Source organism: Macaca nemestrina, chromosome 10 (assembly GCF_043159975.1).
Source record: "Macaca nemestrina isolate mMacNem1 chromosome 10, mMacNem.hap1, whole genome shotgun sequence".
NCBI classification, from domain to species: Eukaryota; Metazoa; Chordata; class Mammalia; order Primates; family Cercopithecidae; genus Macaca; species Macaca nemestrina.
The window spans coordinates 43,525,010-43,546,503 of NC_092134.1; the positions used below are offsets into that span (position 1 = coordinate 43,525,010).

The following is a 21,494-nucleotide window of genomic DNA, read 5'->3' on the forward strand; positions in this document are numbered from 1 at the left end:
GAGGCGCAAGTCCCCACCCCCGCCCCTCAGTCCGGCCACCCTTTCCCGACCGCGCGGCAAGTTCTAATAGCCGGGCGCGCGCTCGCCAGCCGGGGGCGCGCTCGCCGGGTCCTCCCCTTAAACGCCCTCCCAGTGCCGCTCCGCTCCCAGTGCCGGTGCGAGCCGCGCTTCCTCCGCGCGCGCGCGCGCGCACCCGCCCGCCCCCAGGGTCCCCGCGGACCGCATCACGTGACCGCGCCCAGCCAAGGCGGCAGCGGCGGCGGCGCGAGCTTCGGCGGCGGTGGCGGCTGTGGCAGCGGGAGCAGCTGTGCCGCCAGCGTGGAGCGGGAGGCGTGTGGGTGTGGAGAGAAGGGAGCGCCAGACCGGAACGGGTGAGCGTTCTCCTCCCCCTGCCTACCCCGGCAATCTTGCTGGCCACCCGGTGCAGACGGGGTCCCTGCCCGGAGCTGCGCGCAGCCCCCTCGTGCTCGGCCGTCCGCTCTCCGGTGCCCGCGGGCCCCGCCCAGAGCGGGGCGGGCTGCGGCGCTCACGGAGGGGGCTGCACCCCGCCCGCGGCTGCTGTTGCGGACGGCGGCGTGAGGCCGGCTGAGCTGCCCGTGCCCAGCGAGTGCGGCGCGCCCTGTGTGCGGCTCTGCGGAGCCGAGGAGGCGGGTCCTGGGGGGACGCGGGCGGCCACTCGGTGGCTGCCGGGCTCTGGGCGGGGACGGCCGGGCGCCGCCTCCTCCTCCTTCGCTGCCGCCGCCGCCGCCGCCTCCTCGCAGTGCAGCGTGAGTAGGGAGCCCCGGCTGGTGGACGCCGAGCCTCTCGGCTCCTTGGCCGCCCGATCCCCGAGGTGCAGCTGCACCTCCGCGTGGCGCCCCGAGCCGTGCGAGCCGACTGCTGACCGCGCTGAGGACAGAGCCCCCATCCTCTGCGTTTCCCACTGCCCCTCACCGCTCCGCGACCCTCCTGCAGCCTCCCTTTCCTTCCCCCTCGGAAAATGGTTCCCATTGCCGGGCGAGGTGAGTGGCGGCCGCCGCCCGCCAGCTGCGGGGGCGGCGGGGCAGGTCACCTGCGGGGGAGGCCGGGCGGAGCACGGAGGTCTGGCGTCGCGGCGGGGGTCCTGATAGCTGGGTGCCCGGCGGGTTGCGCCGGATTCGGGAGAAGCTGGCGGGGGCGGCCGGGGCCCCTCGCAGGTTGCCTCTTGTCGGGTGATTGTAAAGGTGAGCGGGTTTCTCGCCGTGCACCCCAGCCGTGCACCTCAGCGCCGGATCAGTCCCGGAGTCGCTGCTCCGGGCTCGAGGGATGGGGCTCGTTGGGGCTTCTGGTCTATACCCGCAGGTCTTCGGCTTCACGGAGCCGTCTCGGCCGCGCCACGGCCCATCCCGCCACCGGTCGCCCCCGCCACGGCGCGTGGTGACCTTGAGGGCACCGTGCCCGGCACTCCCTTTCCCCGCGCCTCGGGAGGGTCACCCCTCTAATCCTTGGCCTCGGCCCCCCAGACGCACTGCGGGAGGGGAGCGGGGGCCCCAGTCGGCCCCCGGCCCGGGTAGTTGGTTGTTGGCGTGTCAGGACGGTGATTCCCCGGGAGTTGGAGAGCCGCCTGGTTTTTCTCCTCACGCCTTCCGTCTGGACCCCCAGGATGTTCACATTTGCTTCCGATTCGTGTTTATTCACTTAGTTTAAGAGAAAAAAGCCTGCGCCCTCACCTCCCTTTTTGGGGAAGGAGTCTGGGGGAGGACTGCGTTCCAGTGGCAGGGGTGTGTGGGGTGGGTGGTGTGCTCTCTCTATCCCATCCTGCGGGAGAATCCTGTGGCTAAGCTGGTTAGCGACCCCTGGTTCTGCGCCGCGGTCACCAGCCAGGTTGGTCTCTGTGCGCATTTCATTCACCAGTTTTCTGCGGGACTCGCAGCGCTGGGAGTGCTCGCACCCTGTGCGGTGCTTGGCGCGGAGGGGAGGACAGGGCGTCCGGGTGGGCTAAGGGGGTCTGCCCATACTTGGAGGGCTCGACCCTCCTCGACAGGCTGGTATTTACCTTTTCCTTGGGTTAGAGCGCTGCAGACAGCCACCTTTCGCTTCTGTGCCCGCTACTTTTCTTGGTTTATTAATAATCTAATGGCTTCTGTTGGTATCGATTGCTGTTAGTGATAAATTAGCTACATAGATTTTTTTCATACGTGTGTAGGTATATGCATATATCTGAACTTGTCTGCCTTTCAACATGGAAGCCTTTGTTGTGTTTAACCTCCCCCACCTGAGGACAGTCTTATTTTAAAATAAAGCTCTTGTTCAGCGTGGGTGTATTTTATAATAAGTACTTGTAAGGGCCTGGTTTGTATGAGGTTCTCATCTGGCAGAGGGTGTGTAACCCTTTGGATGGTGGCCCACGTGAGTGAATGGAGGGCCTTCACCACTTGCCCCGATGCCAGCCTTCCCGAGACTCCCTGTCCTTGTGTGTGGCAGGGGCGGATTGGGGGAATTAAGAGGGATTGGAGGAGAATCTGCTTTTTGTACTTGTGCGTTTCATTTGGGTCCTCCTCCTCCCCCTCTCTTTTTCTTTATTCTCCTGGTGAGTTCACATTTGAGGTAAATAGAAACATTTTTTTTAAATTGGGAACCTTTGATAACTAGTATATAAAATGGGCTTATTTAGCTGTGATTTCAGGAGGACGTTTTAGTTTTTACCTTGCTTTAAGATAAGACAGTTAAATTGCTGTAATTAAGGGTGGATCTCTGTCCTGATTTTGGCTTGGGTGTAACTGCAAAGATCTTTGAAAAGTAACTTATTTCCTACCATATAGTCTGCAAAAGTGAGTCACATTCGGGTGAGTTGAGGACAGAGCGCCACCTTTAATTTAAAATTTCGTGATTTTCTTTTATTAAAATTGTGAAAATTCGAGGTACACCTTCTTGATTTTTATCGCAGCTATTATTGGCATCCCCATTTTGACGTATAAGGGGGCATTGTCTTCATTTTTCTGTATTCTCTCTCATTTCTCACTCTTGAGAGAAATTTCTGCAATTGTATGGGAAATCATATTTTTTTAATTGAAGCTTGGGATTTTAGCATTCTGAGATGAGATGAGAAACTAGTTTTGATTTGTGTTTATAATAATATTGATCATCTGGATCTTCTTGGTAAAAGAAGGAAAGTAAAAGCTGCTTTTAATAGGTGGTTTAAACTAGCCATTGCCACCAAATAAAGGTACCTACCAGCATGACAGTGGCTTTACAATTTTTTTTTTTTTTTGGTTGTAGGCCTATTAACAGATTCTGAAATAAACACGCAGGATCAGTTATAGTAATTCTTTTTTGTTGTCTTCCAACAGCTTGCCTTTTGTGATTTTACTGTTTTACAGTTGCTTGTTCTTAAATAATGCAAATGAACACTTCGAGCAGGTGTACTTACATTCAAAGTTTAATAAAGACCGTGTTAGAAAAAGTGGTTTGTGTACCTTGCTGCTCTCAGGTGCATCTCATATAAAAATAGATGGAGATTTTAATACTTTGAAAACAAATACTGTAGTGACAGCTGAGATTTCTTTCCCTTCCCCTTCCTTCCCAGATCATAAATATGAGGAACGCTGTCCCTTTAGGCACAGGCTCCTTTTTTGATGTAACATGAGAAAGGGAATTTAGCTCCCATGTAATTAATTAAGATATGGATATTATTACATATAGTCTTACTTACAAACCACAAAATGTTATTGCCCTTCTATCTGCATTTAAGTTTTCATTCAACACTTGTAATTTCGCTATAGACAATGTAAAGCATTGGCCATTGAGCTGTAGATAAGTCTTTATTAAACTAAAATTAGCCAAAAAATCTGTTTGAGATGAAGGGTGTTTTATGCCCTTACTGCTGTGTGTTCTCTGTCAGACTACGGAATATGGCCCCAGGATAAAGGATATTATTTGAGCTATTAGATTAATGCATGCAGAGTAATTATATGTTGTTATATATACTTTGATAGAATCCTTGATTTTAGAGTGAGATTTACTCATTTCCTTTGTCTGACAGACATGTTAACTTCATTTCAGATGAAACAGTCTCTTACCATGGGAAATGAGTTTTAAAAGGAACGGCCACTTACAACTATTGGTCTTTTGTAATACTGAACAAAATAAAATTTGCTTTTTTTCCTCTTACATTTTACACATGAATACAGCAAAATTGATGTTTTCACTTTTTTATTCTGGAATTTTGTAATGAATGAGCAAAGAACAGTAAAAGGATTGAGGATCAGAAAGCAGAAACAAAGGTTTAAGTTTTTGCATCTCGGGCAATAGTATCGACTAGTTGGAAGGGAATAATTATTTTCTATTAGCTGTCATGATATGTAATAAAGGTACTAATAGTAGCTTATTGGGGACTATGTAGAATCTGCGGTGACATTGCAGGGAAAATAACATACAATAGTTATGGGAATAATTTTCATAAAGATAAATAACTTTAAAAAATTCACTTTTTAGCTTTTAGAAATGTTATCTATACATACCACATATATTATTGTCTTGTTAAAATTTTTTATTATAGAAATTATCAAACATGAGAAAGTAGAGAGAATGATATACTTACTGGCCAGTTTTGACAATTACCAACTCTCGTGGTCCATCAAATTTCATTTATATCTTAACACAAGAAATGGATCTGTTATAAATGGGGACATAGGACAGGTAATCAAATAGAATTTTTATATTTGTAATTTTGAGAATACTGTATACTCAGTAGCATCCAGTATCTAATTAAATCTGAACGGTCAGTTTTTATGTTGTTCATTGATTCTTTAGTGGCATATACATTTTACTTTTTCTGGTGATAGTTTGTGTATTTTACAGCAGGTACCCAAAGATAGTGTCTCTCAAATTTTGCTGTCTTCAGAAATCACAGGCATTATTATTAACTACTTTACAGTTTTCAGAATGTATTTACATATGACCTCATTTGATTCTCACAATAATCTTGTGTGGTGAGTAAGGTAGACAGTTGTACTTTTTTTTTTTTTTTCTGGTAGATAAAGTGATTTGTCTAGGCCCTAAGGTCATATAGCTAGCAGCTTTTTTAGCCCAAACTGGACTTTAGGTGGCTTCTAGATTTTGCTCATTGCTCTTCTCATTATACATGCTTATGTAAGTTTATGAAATTTATGTATGGAAAATCAGTTTTGATCAGAGTAAATTCAATAGAGAAATATGAATAGGTTTGTTCGGGTTGAGCTTTATTAATTTAATCATTACTTATATTTGGTGTAATGCACATAGTTTGTATTTTGATTTACTTAACAACTGGGTGAATGTGAACATATCTGAAATACTGTATTTTTAATATTGTAGATTTTTTTTTAAGTTCAAAGAACTGTTGGTCTAGGGGTGTCTTAAATCTTGGATAAAAATAAAATGTGCTATACTAAAGGCTTCTTCTTTAAATTTCTGCTGTAACTTTTTATGCACTTGTATTTATGCTATAACATGTTTATTACCTAAATCTCTTTGAAATACTGATTTGTTCTGTAATGAAATTTAGTTTAAAAAGTTCCAAATGAGGAGATTTTAGTTCCTGAAATCCAAATTCTGGTTATAAATCTCGCAAGAAAGATGTGGTTCTCCAACATTAGTGTGCATGAAGAATCACCTGAGGGAGTTACTGAAAGTGCAGATTCCTTGGGGTTGCCCCTGGAATTTTGATTCAGCAGATTTGGGGTGGGGCCAAATGCTGGAGTAGTCTGCATTTTGAGAAACATTGACATTGCATTTATAACTAAGTTAAAGTTACATGGTAGAGATATCTAAATCAGTAGCAAAGTTTGATTTGTTGATGCAGGTGGTTTTTGTGACAATCCTAGAACTGATAAATTGAAAATATTTCTGTTATCTTTGTATGCACAGTCTTTCAGAAGATCCATCTGTGGTTAAGTTACTTATTAAGCACTGTAAACTCTTAGAGAATGTTCTTTTATTTTCACATCTTAATGTCTGCCATTTTCAAATGACTTGGACACCAGGGTTTATATTCAAAAAGAATGCATGCTGTATCCTTACAGTAATGTGTATTTATCCTTTAGTCTAGCTCTTTGTTAGAAGAAAAGATTCTATATTCCTTCAGACTAAAAGGATGTAAGTTAGTGGATAGATAGCTCTCTTTAATTTTAGTTAACAAGCAGTTGATCTTTCAAAAAGAGCAGGTAGATCTTCCAAGAATATTAGTGATAGCATACTAATTGATAATTCCCTATTTTATGCATTAAAACAGAAGTTACTGCTGTCTCACTTAAATGTTAAATAACAGTTTGTGTAGTTCACCAGTCTACTCTGACTTTTGGAACTGTTTTATCTAATACTATATACCACGTGAATTACTTGCCTTTAATAATTTTCCTCTTTAAGACCAGTTTTGAAATGCAGTTGTTTTTTACTTCATTTATAACAATATAGTAAATAGCCTGTATCTGCATTTAAAATATATTTTATAATAAAATTAATTTCAAAGCAGGTTCATCTCAAGACTGTTGTGAACCTGATTTTGTTTGTTCCAAAATGTAGTCTTGTTGGTTAAACCTTAAGGTATATTTAGGAATCATAGGTTGTAATTTACTAAAGCTTATGTAATCTAAATTAATAAATATTTTTGGTAGAGAGGTCCAAATAAACTATGGGCACAATTTTTTTTTTTTTTTTGGCCACATTTTTGAAAGCTATTTTCTATTAAATTTTTCCTAGGACAGTGTTAGCTATTCCAAGTAATATGTGGTGTTTTTAGTTACCTTTTTGGTAAGAATATTTGGTATTTCTAAGTACAGTAACTTCCAACAATATGGTTTCTTAAAATATGGGATACCTGCTTTTGTATAAATATTACTGTCACCTGGGCCTCTGAGGGAACAAATAAAGGTAGTTTTGAATGGACCAATGCTTGCTTACACTGTGAAATCTGAGATTACACTGCCTAACTGTAAACTGGCATGACTACTGTACAGACCTGATAAATTTAGGAGTCAAATTTATGTTTTCTGAAAAAATAGGTCTTAAAGATTTGACTATTTAACTTAAAAGATGCTTTTTAAATAATTTTTTATTAGAAATGTGGATCTGTTATTCATTATATTAACCCTGTGAGTGAGTTCTCTCTCAGGAGGATTTTAAATAAATAATCTTATACTCTCAAAACTCTCAGATCTGCTGCTTTAATCTACCTTTCATATTTGTGCCAGAATTTTCTTTTGTTTTTCGATAACCTATTTTAAACCACAGTTTCTTCACTAAAACTCTCATTGGTTTTTTATTTTTCTGTTTATCAAAACACAACTTGACTCTGAAAGCCTTTTATAAAGTAGCTCAGTGTTTTCTAAAGTGTGTTTTAGAATGCTGGTTCCAAAAACTACTAATAGGGATTTCCTGGGGGAGAGAGGCAAAACCACACTCCAGGATATGCTGGTTTATGCAGTTTGGAACTTCTCTGGTACTTTAATGTGCTAATAAGGGCTGAATCCAAATGTGTTTAGTGTTTTGTCCTCTCATTTCACAAACCTCCCCTTAGTGGAACATCTGACCTTGTTAACTTTGTGTACCAGGATCACTGTTTTGCACAATTCCAGGGGGTGCTGTTCACATAGAACACAAAATGAGTTGTGTTTTCTGGAGTTGAGAGCTGCGTTGCATACTGTAGTATCGCTGAGTATCCACTGTGTGACTGACTGTCTTAGAGTTTGGCAGTCCCTCATCCTTTTGTTGTGAATGTATATGTGTTTTTCCTCTCACCTGATAGGACCCTTAGGGGCCAGATGCTGTGCTTGATGCCTATAAGTCCCAGCACTTTGGGAGGCTGGGGCAGGAGGTTCGCTTGAGGCCAGGAGTTCGAGGCTGCCTGGGTGACACAGCAAGAACCTTTTTACCAAACAAAAAAACCAAATTAACTGCCACGTTGAAATTCAGAAGTAGAAAAGTCCTGCCTGTAGAGAAGCTAAATTCTACTGTCCTAGTAACATTCTGTGAAATGTATGTAGCTATCTTCCAGAAGTAAAACATTGTCTTATGAACCCATCTGAGTAAGATTAAAATTTCAAAGGTAAAAAGGTTTTAAAAATCTCCTGGAAAAATTTCCTTAACCTTCTCTGCTTTACCTTAACAGAAGCTACACAATGTCTAAATCCTAAACCAATATGCCAAAAAAACTACCTGAACATTTGCTGGATAAAGTTCTATATATCCTCATATAGAACCCATGTCTTATCTCAGTTCTTTTATGTTATCTCCAAATGAATTACTAAGACAAAGGGATAATAAATGGGAAGTGTACAACCCAGAGGACTTCAGACAAGAAAATTAATGAGAGACAATGGGAAAGGGTGGAGTAATGCTGAGTTTTGAAGAATGGGCACATTTAGACAGACCAGAAGACTGAGCATCGTATCATTGCTGCCGTTTCATGAACTGAGAGCTGTTAGCTCATGACCTGCTATACAATCACTGGGCATCAGGAAGAAGAGTAGGTATACGGTTTCTGCTAAAGTGTAGCAATGGGTTATTCTTCCAGCTGCCTTCTGGAGGTCAAGAAAGAAAGCCTGTATTTGACTTTGTCATTTCTATTGAATGCCTGAGTGATACACAGAGTAGTAATTTTAGATATTTAAGTAACTAAAGGTTTATATAGCTTTAGTATGTAAGCTGTTATATTAAAAAATGCTTGAAAAAATAAGAGTTGTTCTCTGGAAATAACATTTTCCTATGATTAGCACAGCTGAGACCCTACAAGTGCACTGCTATTGAGTATTCCCCCAATCTTTTAAATTTTATAGGTCTAATTGTTGGTAAGGTATTGTGAAAGGAGTTCTAAGACTTGTTCCTGCTTTAATTGACGTTGCAATAACAATCATAATAAAATTGTTGGTCAAAGAGTAGCACAGGAGTGGTTTTGGTAGTGAAGAAAAAGAAATCTGAAGGTAGAGTTGAATGGAATCAGCAAAAGTCAAATGGGCTAGATTAGTTGTTTTTCTACTGGGACACTTGTGGATGATCCTGGCATATACTCCATGCTCCCTTGCTAATGTCTAGATCTTTTAAATACCTCTAATACTAATATTTTTAATTTTTTGCTATACTTCTGTCCTTTTCTTCTCTATTCATGCTTAAAAGCGAGTAAGTGCTACAACTACTCTTTTTTGTTTGCTTAAAAAGTGACTCATGAACTTAAGGTATTTAAGTGTGGACACTCCTGACAACTAATACTGTAGTGGAGAACTACTGAGTTAAAGGGTACCAGTGCAAATAGGGGGCTGAAAACAAGGAAGGTCAGTCAGTGAATGGGAAAGAAATCTGACAAAGCCTGGGAAACGGAGCTCCTCTAACATCAAACCGTCTGCATGTTGAGTCTCAGAAAAACAAGGATTCACCAGTCAACCCTTTTCTACTTGTACAGTGGATTTAGGGTAAAGTTTATGTTACCCTGTCTTTGGCCAAGCGCAGTGGCGCATGCCTGTAATCCCAGCCCTTTGGGAGACTGAGGCAGGAGGCTCCTGCTTGACCACAGAAGTTTGAGACCAGCCAGGGCAACATGACGAAACCTCATCTCTACTAAAAAAAAAAAAATAATAATTGGCCAGGCATGGCGTCGCGTCCTAGCTGCTTGAGAGGCTGAGGTAGTAGGATCGCTTGATTCCAGGCAGTAGAGGTTGCAGTGAACTGAGGTTGTGCCCACAGCACTGCAGCCTGGGCGACAGAGGGAAGACCCTGTCTCAAAAAATAGGTGACCCTGCCTTTGAGCTTAAGCACTGTTGTTTTTATGTACATCATTTAATGGTGGAACTTGATCACCTCTGGCCCTCCTGCTGACAGCATTCCTTTTGCTGGAAATACCCACCTTTCTCAGAGCTTGTGTCTCCTTTGGTTTTGGTTTTTACGCTGTGATATGTTAAGGACTCACCAGATTTAAATGTGAAATTTATCTTCACCACTAAAAAACCTACTTGTCTTGGATAAATCACTTGGTTTCTTTGTTAACTCCTCAAAAAGTACAAAGTTTTGATTTTTCTCTCTTGGAAATTTGGCTTTTAACAAAATTTGTATACCAAAAACAGGTTACCCCCTGCCCCCAAACTTTCAACCATTTGTTTTTTTATTCTGTTAGGTTTGCCTTCCAATTTTGTCTTTTAACTACTGTCACCATTTTGACATTTCATCTGTGGTATGCTGTGTTTGATTTATGAAGATAAATACATTTATTGAAAAGCTAAATTATCTAAGATTTCAGTTAAACAAGTGGCATATTACTGGCATTTAACTCTGCTTCTTGCCAAACATATACTAAAATGAGAATAAGAGAAATCTTTTTTTAAAAAGCCGTAAATCCACAAGGGAGAAGAGAAATCCACACCAAAATTTTAGAAGCAGTCAACTTAGTAGACTCATAAAGCCGAACTCTAAGTAATAGAAAAGCCCAGAAACAAGTCAGTGTATAGAATTCCCTGAGAGCTCAGAGCTGGAAAAACATGGTACCTCTGGTGAAGAGGGGACAGGGGGGCAAAATAGGAGGACTGGTTGAAATTTTAGGAATTTGATATCCAGATGTCTTTCCCTCTCTCTAGCTCTGTGATCTCTTTTCCTTCACCCTTGCAGAAGGCTGGAAGCTTACTTTCTCGAGAAGGCTATTCACACTGGGAACACAGTTGAAAACCAGGGTACCACACTCAAAACCGAGTGTTTACATATTTATGTCAAGATCACCAGTCTTCTTCCCTCACCCAGCTTTCAGAATTCTGGCCACAATCGAAGTGTCTTATCTTATCTAACCTGACCAGCTCAAGGTAAAAGACCTCAAGAATCGGACATTGTCTGTGTCTGTCTCCAAAGAAAATGTCCCAGTCAGATCACCCTGCTGTGAAACCCATATTGAATCCAGAACTTCTATTTAGCTTATTTGTGTCCTTTTTTCTCATAATTGAACAAATTTGTTATAGTCTTATTGAGATGTAATTGGCATAGAAGAAACTTTACACTTAAAGTGAAAAACTTGAGTTCCGAGGCATGTATATATTCTACAGTCGCCACCACAGTCAGGTAATCATTCCCCTAAATTTTTTGTGCCTCCTTATCTACCTTCCCTTCCGCTCCCTCAGCTCCTTCTTTCCTCAAGCAGCCCCTGATCTGCTTTCTGTCACTATAGAGTAATTTGACTTTTCTGGAGTTTTATGTACATGGAATCATACAGTATGTGTTCTTTTCTGGTCTGACATTCACTCACCGTCATTGAGGTTCATCCATGTTGTGTATATTAATAGTTCTTGTTATTGCTGATGAGGATTCACTGTATAGATACACCACAATTTGTCCATTCACCTGTTGATGGACATTTTGGTTCCAGTAACGTACAGTCTCTTCCTATTATCGAGTTGTAATTTCTTTATATATTCTTGATAAAAGTACTTTAGGAAGCATTTGTGTTTGTGCTGGGCATGGGAAGAAGAATGGTGATAAAAGATATGAGTGGATCACTTGAGGTCAGGAGTTGAAGACCAGCCTGGCCAAAATGGTGAAACCCTATCTTTACTAAAAATACAAAAATTAGCCGGACGTGGTGGCATGGGCCTGTAATCCCCGCTACTAGAGGCTGAAGCAGAATTGCTTGAGCCCAGGAGGCGAGGTAGTGGGCCGAGATAGTGCCACTGCACTCCAACCTGGGCAGCAGAGCGAGACTCTGTCTTGGGGAGTGGGGGAAAGATATATATGAAGCCTAAAACTAAAAAAGCAAGCAGTAGCTTTGTAAGCATTATTTGTAGAGATGAAGGATTTGAGGGTACTGTTCCTAGGCGCTTCAGAGTAGAAAATGGGATGGGGGACTAAAAGGACTGCTGATATTTAAAAAAAAAGGGTCGGGGGAGCACTGAGAGGAACACTAATATTTAAACAAGCCTTTTGGATCTGTTTTCCTAAATAGACATTATGCATGTATAAGTTTGTCAAAACTGAAAATGAATACATGTATGAAATAAGTTTAAATGTGTGGATAACTCAGATATGTCATCTGTCATTCATCTTCTGTGTCTTTGTACAGTCGTGTGCAATCTAGATACACAACTCAGTTTTACTTTGGGTAAAATAATCCAGTTTTACAAAAGCAGAAGTGAGCAATGTGGACATGAAGGAACATTTCTTTAGTGAAGACAGTCTATGGATAACTCAGGAGTCCCCTTCCTTAATTTCTCCCTCCAGTCATCCTCTACTTTGCAAATCCAGATTCCTCATTCCTTTATTATATAGAACAATCGGTTGCCCTATTTCGTTTCTTGAGTCTTCCCCTGGGATTCTGACGCGCCATACCCCAAGCTCATAAAGACACAAAGACTTTTTTTTTTCCCAAATAATTACATATAGCCCACTCCCTGATAAGAGTCTGGTGTATGATTTCTGTTTCTTCATCTGGATAAAGCCAAATTCCATTCCGCTCATTAAATTTCTGTCTTCCTATTAAGGAACTTGATACTTGAATTTCTTCTTGCTTTTTTTTTTTTTTTTTTTTTTTTGAAGGAAGTAGAATCTTAGGAAAACAGCAGTCATTTCTTAAGAGATGTTAGAATTTAGAGGGTGGGAAAAAAAGAAAAAAACTAATGTTCTTTTGTTAACATGCCATGAAAAATAGACTAGCTCCAAAACACACTACTTACTTTGACTAAAGGGAATTTAAGATTATTGAATAAAATGAACACCTGTGTAGCTGCCTTCTACCTGCTGGTACTGTTCAAAGCAATTTACACATATTAACCCATTTAAATGAGTGGGTTCTGTGTAATATATGGATGAGGTATTCTCTATAGAAAAAGATGAAAAGGGCTATGCATAGTTTTAAAGGGATACCCTAAAATACAGTGACTTACATAATCTTTTTACCAATTAGAAATATAACACTATCTAATGTTTGGAAAATAGGACAACGTAAAGTGAAACAAATCACTCATAATCCTACATCTGAGAAATAGCTAGTTTTAACACTTTAATAGTTTTTATCTTTTGAAAAACTTTCCTATTAACATCCTTCAGATGATGTAGGTATAATTGTGTGCTTTTTAGAAACTTTGTATTGTTTTCTCATGTCATTAAATTTTTTCATTAACATCATTTTAATAATGTTCTATCCTGTGGCTAGTGCCTTGTTATTGGATGTTTTGATTTTGAATTCTTTTCTGTTAAATAATATTCCAGTGAGCATCTTTATTTGCAGATGTTTGTCTTCGTTTATGATTGTTTCCCTGTAATTACTGTATTTAAAGGATTTTGGTAGTTTGTGATCTTATGACTAAAATTTTCTTCCAGTCTCCTTTCTCTGTGGCTGGTCATATTTTGGGGAGTCTGTCTTTTCTTGCTATGTCTGTAGTATGTCCCACTCATTTCTAGGTCTCTGCTTTACTTTTCCTAATTTCCATAGCACTTTTAAGAATTCATATTTTATTGTTTACATGTTTGACACCTCCGTGAGATGTCCAGTTTGGGAGCAGGGATTGTTCATCTTTCTATCACTCACCCTTGGCACAATGCCCTGTTATACCTGTGAGGTTGTTAATGATTCTTGAATGGGCCTCTTGTGTCTGGTCTTGAGCTTGAATCCACTGACACTGGACTTCTGTAAGATGCTTGTTTTGTCTCTTAGAAACTGTAGTGTGCTTGGGGTGAGAATTTATCACAGATACTGTTTCTTTTAACTTTAAGCTGAATGATATGTCAGGTAAATGACACAAAGATCGGAAATATTTTTGTATAACTGTGCTATATAAATTTAATTTTTTGTGAAACAAGAATTTTACTATCCCTGCTTCTAAAGAGCAGGATAGACTTTACTAAATAGAATAGAATACTAAGATGCGGCCAGTGGAAATGGGTATTATTTAAAAATGCCAGTGAGTAGATGTTTTTGTAAAATGTTCCTTAACAGAGTAATGTATCTATCTTGTTTTTTTTTAATAGAGGAGGAAACTTCAAAAGTTTGACATCTAAACTTAAATACAACTATAGCTAAAGCGTTAATCCAAAAAATTTAAGTTTCAGTATTGTAAACAAGGTAAAACTTTAGGGAAATTTAAAGGTGTCGTGGCAGGCTCTTTCTGTGACATCACATATGACTTTCTTTTCTTTTTTTAAATTCTCATTTCAAGTAGAAAATTTCAGATTTGAGATAAATATTTTCTTGTAAACAATATTTATATGATTGCTATGGTAGACAGTAACAACTGTGACCTGCTAAGAGGAGAGAGACTTGTCATGCAGAGCTTTAAGTTAGCCTTGCTCAGTGTGTCTGGTGTTCCTTCTTGGTTTCCTTTTTTGTGCAGTGATTCATCAGGTGCTGTATGCTTCCAGAACCAGTGTAAGTGTGTGCACATGTCCCATTCCTGGTCTGTGATCTCTTCTATAATGAATAGGGGTATATTGTTTCCAGCTATTCTTATACAAGTAAAGAAGGAAAGCATTCTAGAATCTGCTGTCAAACTTTCAAACTTCAGTAGTTTTGCTACCATTGTATCCTATTCTTAAAATTCTTTTCTTTTCTTCCTTTTTTTTGGAAACAGCATCTCTTTGTTGTCACCCAGGCTGGAGTGCAATGGCACGATCGTGGCTCACTGCAGCCTCAACCTCTCTGGGCTTAGGTGATCCTCCCACCTTAGCCTCCCAGGTAGCTGTGACTATAGGCGTGTGCCACCATGCCCAGCTAATTTTTGTACTTTTTGTAGAGATAGGGTTTCACCATGTTGCCCAGGCTGGTCTCAAACTCTTGGGTTCAAGCAGTCCCTCCTCCTCGGCCTCCAAAAGTGTTGAGATTACAGGCGTGCACCTGTCCAGTTCTTAGAATTCTTGATGGTGATCTCTGACCTTCTGTCACAATTACATTTGGAGGGTTTTCTAAGTTGTGCTGAGCTCTGCTTGTACTTCCGCACACAGCCTAGGTGGCAAGCCAGGCTATCAGTTTTTTATGATGTCGGACTTGCTCCTCCTGTCTGCCTTCCTAAAGTATACCTGTGGCCCTAGATTTAAATTAAATGTTTCCACAAGTGGGAACTGTATTGGTTGAAGGCCTTATTCCTGAGTGGAGGGAAAGCTCCTTTAAGCAGATTCTTTGGCCATGCCCCTTCGATGTGTGTTTGATACCAGGTAACCCCCCTCCCATTAGCAGCTGCCTTAGGGAGTTGAAAGGAGGAAACTTTGAGTGGTTTGGGGAATGTGGAGAGATTATAGTTTAATCTAGATCTGCACATGTACAGAAGGAGTTTGAGGTTGTCATTAAAAGTCATAGATTATAGTGGCGTTGGGGATTTTTTTAAATTAAGATGACAGCTGTAAGTGGGATATGAGAGGGACAGAGACTAGGACAGATTATGTAGTTGAATATAACTTTTTTTATATCTAGTTAGTAGATACACATCTCTCTTTATATATGTATTTGAACATTCAGTGCCATTGTTTCTTTTGGCTACTCAAGTAATTCTTAATTACTTAGAATAGCTATGGGTGTAGAAGGACGAAATGTATCAAATTAATTGTACCATGACATTCCTCTAATTTTGAGGTCAGTGGAAACCAGTCTTCTTGTCCTGGAATGTAACTTAGTGGACTAATTGCTATCTGGAATGCTACTGAAATGGGGAGGAATCAAAGAGAAAGCAGAAATAGAAGAAGAATGGGGAGAGGTGTAGGATAATTTTTCTCCCAGCCTAAGGCTATTATTTATCCAGTTTCCTGAACCATGTAAAACAAAGTAGAGAACCAGGAAATTGGCAGAAAAGTCTTCTAAGCCGCCAGAAGTTCATGAATCAAGACTCTCAGCGCCTTACTCCACTTTAGGTGTTTACTTGCTGTATTTACTCATATTTTAAATACATTTCGATAATTGGTTTGCCAGCACACTGCAGATGAAAGAGAGCAAATTTCAGAAACTAGAAAGACTAGAATCAAGCACAAGTATCATAGGAACTAATTGAAAATTTACATTTTAGTGATAGAAGGTTTTTAGAGTGAAAAATAATTCATAAAACTTAATAGACATGGACAATTTGGTTAAAAAGCAATAGCTGTGTGCTGCTCTTCCTATCTGGAATATCCTCATCCAAACTAGTCATTTTTTTTAGGACTCATTATGAAGTTCCTTCATGAAGTTCTTCTGTCCTCTCCAGAAAGTTAAGTGCTTATCATTTAGATTATTCATTAAGTTAGTACTTAATAAATTAATGTGTCCAGTTGAAGTCTGAGCCCTCTATACTGTCCCATTCCTGCTGTCACAATGGTTACTTCGTATCATAGCATTTCTTCCTGTATTAAAGACATGCTCAACCTGTTCATTGTTTATGCCTTTGTAAATCGTACTCCCCTTACCTAAATATTACAAAATAGAACTCTTCATTCAAGACTCACTTTAAAGGTCAGTTCTTTGATAAAGCATTGCCGCAGCTTCCCTAGGCGTGGTCATTTCCTTGTCCATGTGTTGCCATCACTTCATAGTAAGTTAATATTTACTTAATTCTGAAATAACAGTTAGAAAATAAATTATTGGCTTAATAATAGTTGTAGGGAATAAAATGAAAAATTAAGTATACATTCAGAAATACTTTACTGACAGAAGCATACAGTACATCCTCGGTGTGGTTGATAGGTTCTTGGACACTGTGACATTAAGTGAAATGACATGTAACAAAACCAGTTTTACCGTAGACTAGTCGATATAAACAAGAGTTAAGTCTTATGGCATATTTCTGATCACAGAAACATTACCAAATATCTGATATTAAACATTGAAATAAATGTAATTCCGTACATACATTTAAGGAAGATTGATACAACAAGATAACCCAATTTTTGGTGAATCAGTGAGTAATAGTGGTCATGGTAGTTAGTGGGTTAAATCAAAGAATAAATGTTTGCTAAGTGAAAATTGTAAGGAGCACCTCCTACCACATGAAGTTGGAAACAATCATAAACACAGCAAGCTTGCAGATTGCTCTCATACCACATCATTTATTGTAGAACATTTGTATGATTATTGTATACTTTAGTAATTTTTATTCAACAATAATTTGTAATTATTAATTCATTTCTCTGATCTGCTGATTCCAGTTCAGGGTCATGAGTGGCCAGAGCCTCTCCCTGAAGCACATCTTTAGTATGTGGTAGAAAACCAGAATACCTGGAGAAAACCCATGCAGATGTAGGGAGAAAGTGAAGATTCCACACAGTCGTCCCAGCCTGGAATCGATTTTGTTTTTTCTCATCAGTGTCATAATGAAACCATGTTAAACGAAACATTATTCAAGGATCTGCTGTCGTCTAGGCATAGTCCACCGTCTTCAGTATAGAAAAATTTGAGTCTTAGCCTGAGTTTTAAGTCAACTAAATCATTTTGGCCATTGATTAAGAATAACATCATGGTAGCATGTTGCCCTTTTTTTTTTTTTTTTAACCTATGTTCTATTATCTTAACCTCTTTAGCAGCTTTGTCATTGACCTATAACTTTGAAACTTAAAGTGTATAGGTTTCATTAGAATTTCCTACTGGTTAATCCCAGCTTTTTAATTGTCTTTATGTTTTTAATTTTTATTTTTGTCCTTAATGTAATAGTGACCCTGAGTACTAATGCATGAAAAGGAAACACTGTGCTTTCTTAGTTTGAAAATTCCGTGATTTTCTGAGTTGGCAGATTCTTTAATTGCTTTGCCTGACTTGTGACAGGCAATCTGTGTATAAGCTAGCTTTTGGTTTCAGTGTTACTTCTTAATTATAGGCTTCTAAAAGATATTTTAAACAAAAATTAGGGATTCAAATTCCCGTAGACTCAACATGGAAAAAGGGGTGGAATTTCCTGTTTTGTGGGCTAAGAATGCTGGGAAGTGGAAAGAATGGTTATTTGAGTTAGGGAAATATGGCTCTTAAGTTTATCTGTTTGCAAATCTGTCTGCCTAGATAGACTGAGTTCTTTGTTGAGACCTAGCATAGTATGTGACATGTATTATTAAGTCGTAACAAACTGAATAATAATCCTGAGTGATCACTTTCTGGTTAATTATGTTTGACTTTTACAGATTGTGTAGGATAAATTTTGTGGTACATTGTCAGAAGATTTTTATGTAAAATATTTAAAATAAAGTTTTGTCTTTATAATGGTAAGTTTTAGCTTATGGCAAATATCTTATAACCCAATTCTGGTGAATAAATAAGTGTTTTTGACATGGAGAAGAGTTTGAGTATTATACTAATAACGGTCACCGACTTCAGACCATTGCTTTACTTAAAGAAAATGGAGTTGGCTTATAGGCTTTAATATTTGAGGTCATAAGGATAAAGAATCTGATTTTCTTTTTTAGTTAGAAGAGGACTGATTGTATCAGAAGCATGTTGCATGTAACAGTTGGTATCATTTAATCCGTATAATAACCCTGTAAATAGGATAATGATTTCTTTCCCTATAGACAGAGAAATGAGTCAGTTTACATGCCTAAATGCTGAATGGCAGAAAGGCATGTGGGCCCAGCTGTCTAACTCTAGTCCACTGCTCTTTCTGCTATACACAGTTGAGCCTCTCACATGTTATTAGAAGTTTGAAATAATGTCAAGAGCTAGATTGTTTTTCCTTTTTGGAACTAAAATGTTCTTGGATGATTCTTAAAGTGCTTGCCTAATTCACCCAAAGATTGATGGAAAATGTACAAGAGGCTAGGGATTTGGTTTATTCTTATTGATTCTAAATATTGACTGCAAAAAAGCCAGATTTAAATCCAGTTCTCCTGAGGTTGTGGGAAAATTGTGCCACATACTTAAAGAAACAAGCAGTGAAGATTTGATATTATCCTGATTTTAAAGGGAGAATGTATACTACCAGAAGTTTTAGGATAAAATAGTAATTGTTGATTAAATATGCTATTTCCAGTGATACCAGGAAAAAATAGTTAAGGTCTGTAGTAGAAAACCATAATAAGATCTTAGAAAGCATTCATGTCAAAATTAGTAAGTGGTAAGTAATAAATGGTAAAATACGTGTTTATTAGTGGGTTTTTTTTTTTTTTAAGCAAAACTGTTTAATTCAACTCACAAGAATGAGTAAGTTCTTTGGGCTTAAGTTGTTGACATTCTGAGTTGATTTAGGAAATCCTGTATTGCAAGACACTGTATTGCCTTGCCTCTGATAAACAACAATATTTGTGATATAATTTTTACCAACATCCCTGTACTTACAATGTGTGAACTACCCACTTTATTAATAAGACTTGTTTACAGAATTACTCTTAATGATAAATCTTCCAAAAAAGTTAAGATTTGCTGTCATTGAGGATATTTTCTTTAAAAAGTATCCCAGAGTATAAAGGAAATGTCAAAAAAGGAGAGCAAATGTTTTAAGCAATGGCAGCATTATTAGAATGATTTAAGTTAATTAATTCTTGGTAGAAAAATAAACATTTATTGGGCTATATGTGTTCTGATGATTTATTTTGAAATATCTGTTACTGCTTTATAGTCAGTCATACTGCATAGTAAGCAGCATATAGGACAGATTTAGACTATCTTAACTATTCAGTAAATGCTTACCACAAAGAATCTTAGCATAGAGAAAGTTCCTAACTGAGGTTTCTGTACATTTTATGCCTAAACTATAGAAAAATAAAGCAATTGATAGGAGTTTATTAAAAAGCTGAATTCTAGGTTTGTGTTAGGATTAGTAGGAATTCAATTCAGACCATTACGATTTCTGTATTTACAGTATTCTACAATGACATGTAATATTTAGAAAACATTTGCTAAACTTTTGATATTCAGAAAATATTTGCTAACCGTCTGTATACATGACTTTGTGTGTACTGTGTGTATGAGGAAGGATAGGAGATGAAGGTTAGGATACAAAAGGTTATCTCCCTAACTAGTTTATAATACGTTTGTTTAAAATAGACAAATAGAAGTCTACAGATATATAGCAAATTAACAAATAGGTAAGGAGTAAGAAGCCATATTAAATATGGGCCAGATGTGAAATAAGGCAGCCTCAGAGCTGCAAATTGGGAATTTAATGTTTTTAAGTTCACTCTCAGAGGCATGATGGTTGTTAATGCGTTTGTCTGGGGCCAGAAAGGCAGACCAGATGGAAATGCCATTTTACAGTTCATTTCCAATGTTTTGTAAGTGTAGTAGGTTGGGAGACCAGAGTGAGTTTATACTCAGCTGCTGGAAGACCCAATTTCCTTCTGAATCAAAGAAAGTATAAATTTTATTTCATGTTTACCTGCATTGTAAAATTACATTTCTTTGGAAACTGTTAATTTATGACACTAGGAAATCAGGACCAGGTTGCCAATGAATAATTTTTTTTAGTATGAGTGTCCTAAGTATTGTATAGGACATACATGGGATTAAAAAATTATTTGTTGATTATCTGAAATTTAAATTTAACTGGGTGGCTTGTATTTTATTTTATAGCCCTATTAGGACCTGACAAGAGAAGCTGAAGTATAGACTGTGCTTAAGTTTTAAAGAATGCTAGCATTGAAAACAACATCTAAAGAGCATCTGTCTATTGCCAATCAGAGTAGGTGATTTTTAGATTCACTGAAGTTAGTGAATGTGATGAACTAAGGTTCTGAACCATCAAAGAGAATTTTATAATGAATTTAAATAACAACTAAGGTTGAGGCTTCTTCCTGTGTATTTTTTGGTAAAGGAACCTATAAGCAAAAGATATGATTAGCCCTAAGCTTATGGATGGCAAAACCAATATTTTATACTTGGACTGGGAGACATAATGAGGATTTGTGGGGCAGACAAAGAATTTTGGAGCTAGAAAAGTGCTTTGAAAACCTGGTCCAACTCTTTCTTTTACAGATGAGAAAACTGAGTCCCAGGTACACAGCAACCTGCCCCAAGATCCTACAGTAAGGATGAAAGCCCAGATCTGACTCCCACCTTAGTGCCTGTTCCACTGTTAATGTTTAGCTTTCCTAAACCGTGACAAAAGTAGTATTCATTCAACAAAGAATTTGAGTGCCAGCTCTATGTAGTGCCACCTATAGTTTCAGATACTAGGCTGGATTTTGGGGATAATATTGGCCAAAGCAGGTAGTCTCTGTCCTATATAAATTGAAATTTATTGTCTGTCCATTTATTTATCATAGTTAGTGCTAGATGAGCAAGACTTAGGATAAAATAGTTTCATTAAAATGTACAGTCCAGAGCTAGAAGTCTGACTTCTGATCCCTGGAGCTCACTCCCCTGTTCAGCAGTTTATAATAGTTGTGAAGAAATTTATATGGGTCTCTAGATATTTTATCACCTAAAACATTTGTGCAGTTAGTAGTTCTAACTGCTGCTTTATTTATGGTTCACTCAGTTACCCTCAGTAATGAAGAGTAACATTGATGAGACCTCAACAGTTACATGAAATAAAGTGCTATAAATTTATCACCTGGCACAGTGAGCAGACAATAATCTGACCTTTGCTGAAGGCCATATCTTCTCCTTGGATTAGATTCCTGCCAAGAGCCTTGGTATGTCTAATTTATAAGAAAGT

At 39.0% G+C, this 21,494-nt stretch overlaps 1 protein-coding gene across 7 annotated transcripts in view; it reads left to right on the forward strand.

Annotated features, from left to right (window-relative positions):
• Positions 1-223: 223 nt before the first annotated feature.
• Positions 224-21,494, forward strand: part of LOC105483759 (ATPase plasma membrane Ca2+ transporting 1) — a 117,901-nt gene continuing 96,630 nt past the window's right edge. For 3 of the 7 annotated variants that reach the window (XM_071071324.1, XM_011744735.3, XM_071071322.1), the window contains exon 1: positions 224-371. The gene's annotated coding sequence lies outside the window, so the exon portion shown is untranslated. Of the gene's footprint in view, positions 372-706; positions 1,203-21,494 lie in introns of those variants that run through there. The other 4 variants (XM_024793367.2, XM_011744734.3, XM_071071323.1 and 1 more) reach the window with 4 other exon arrangements.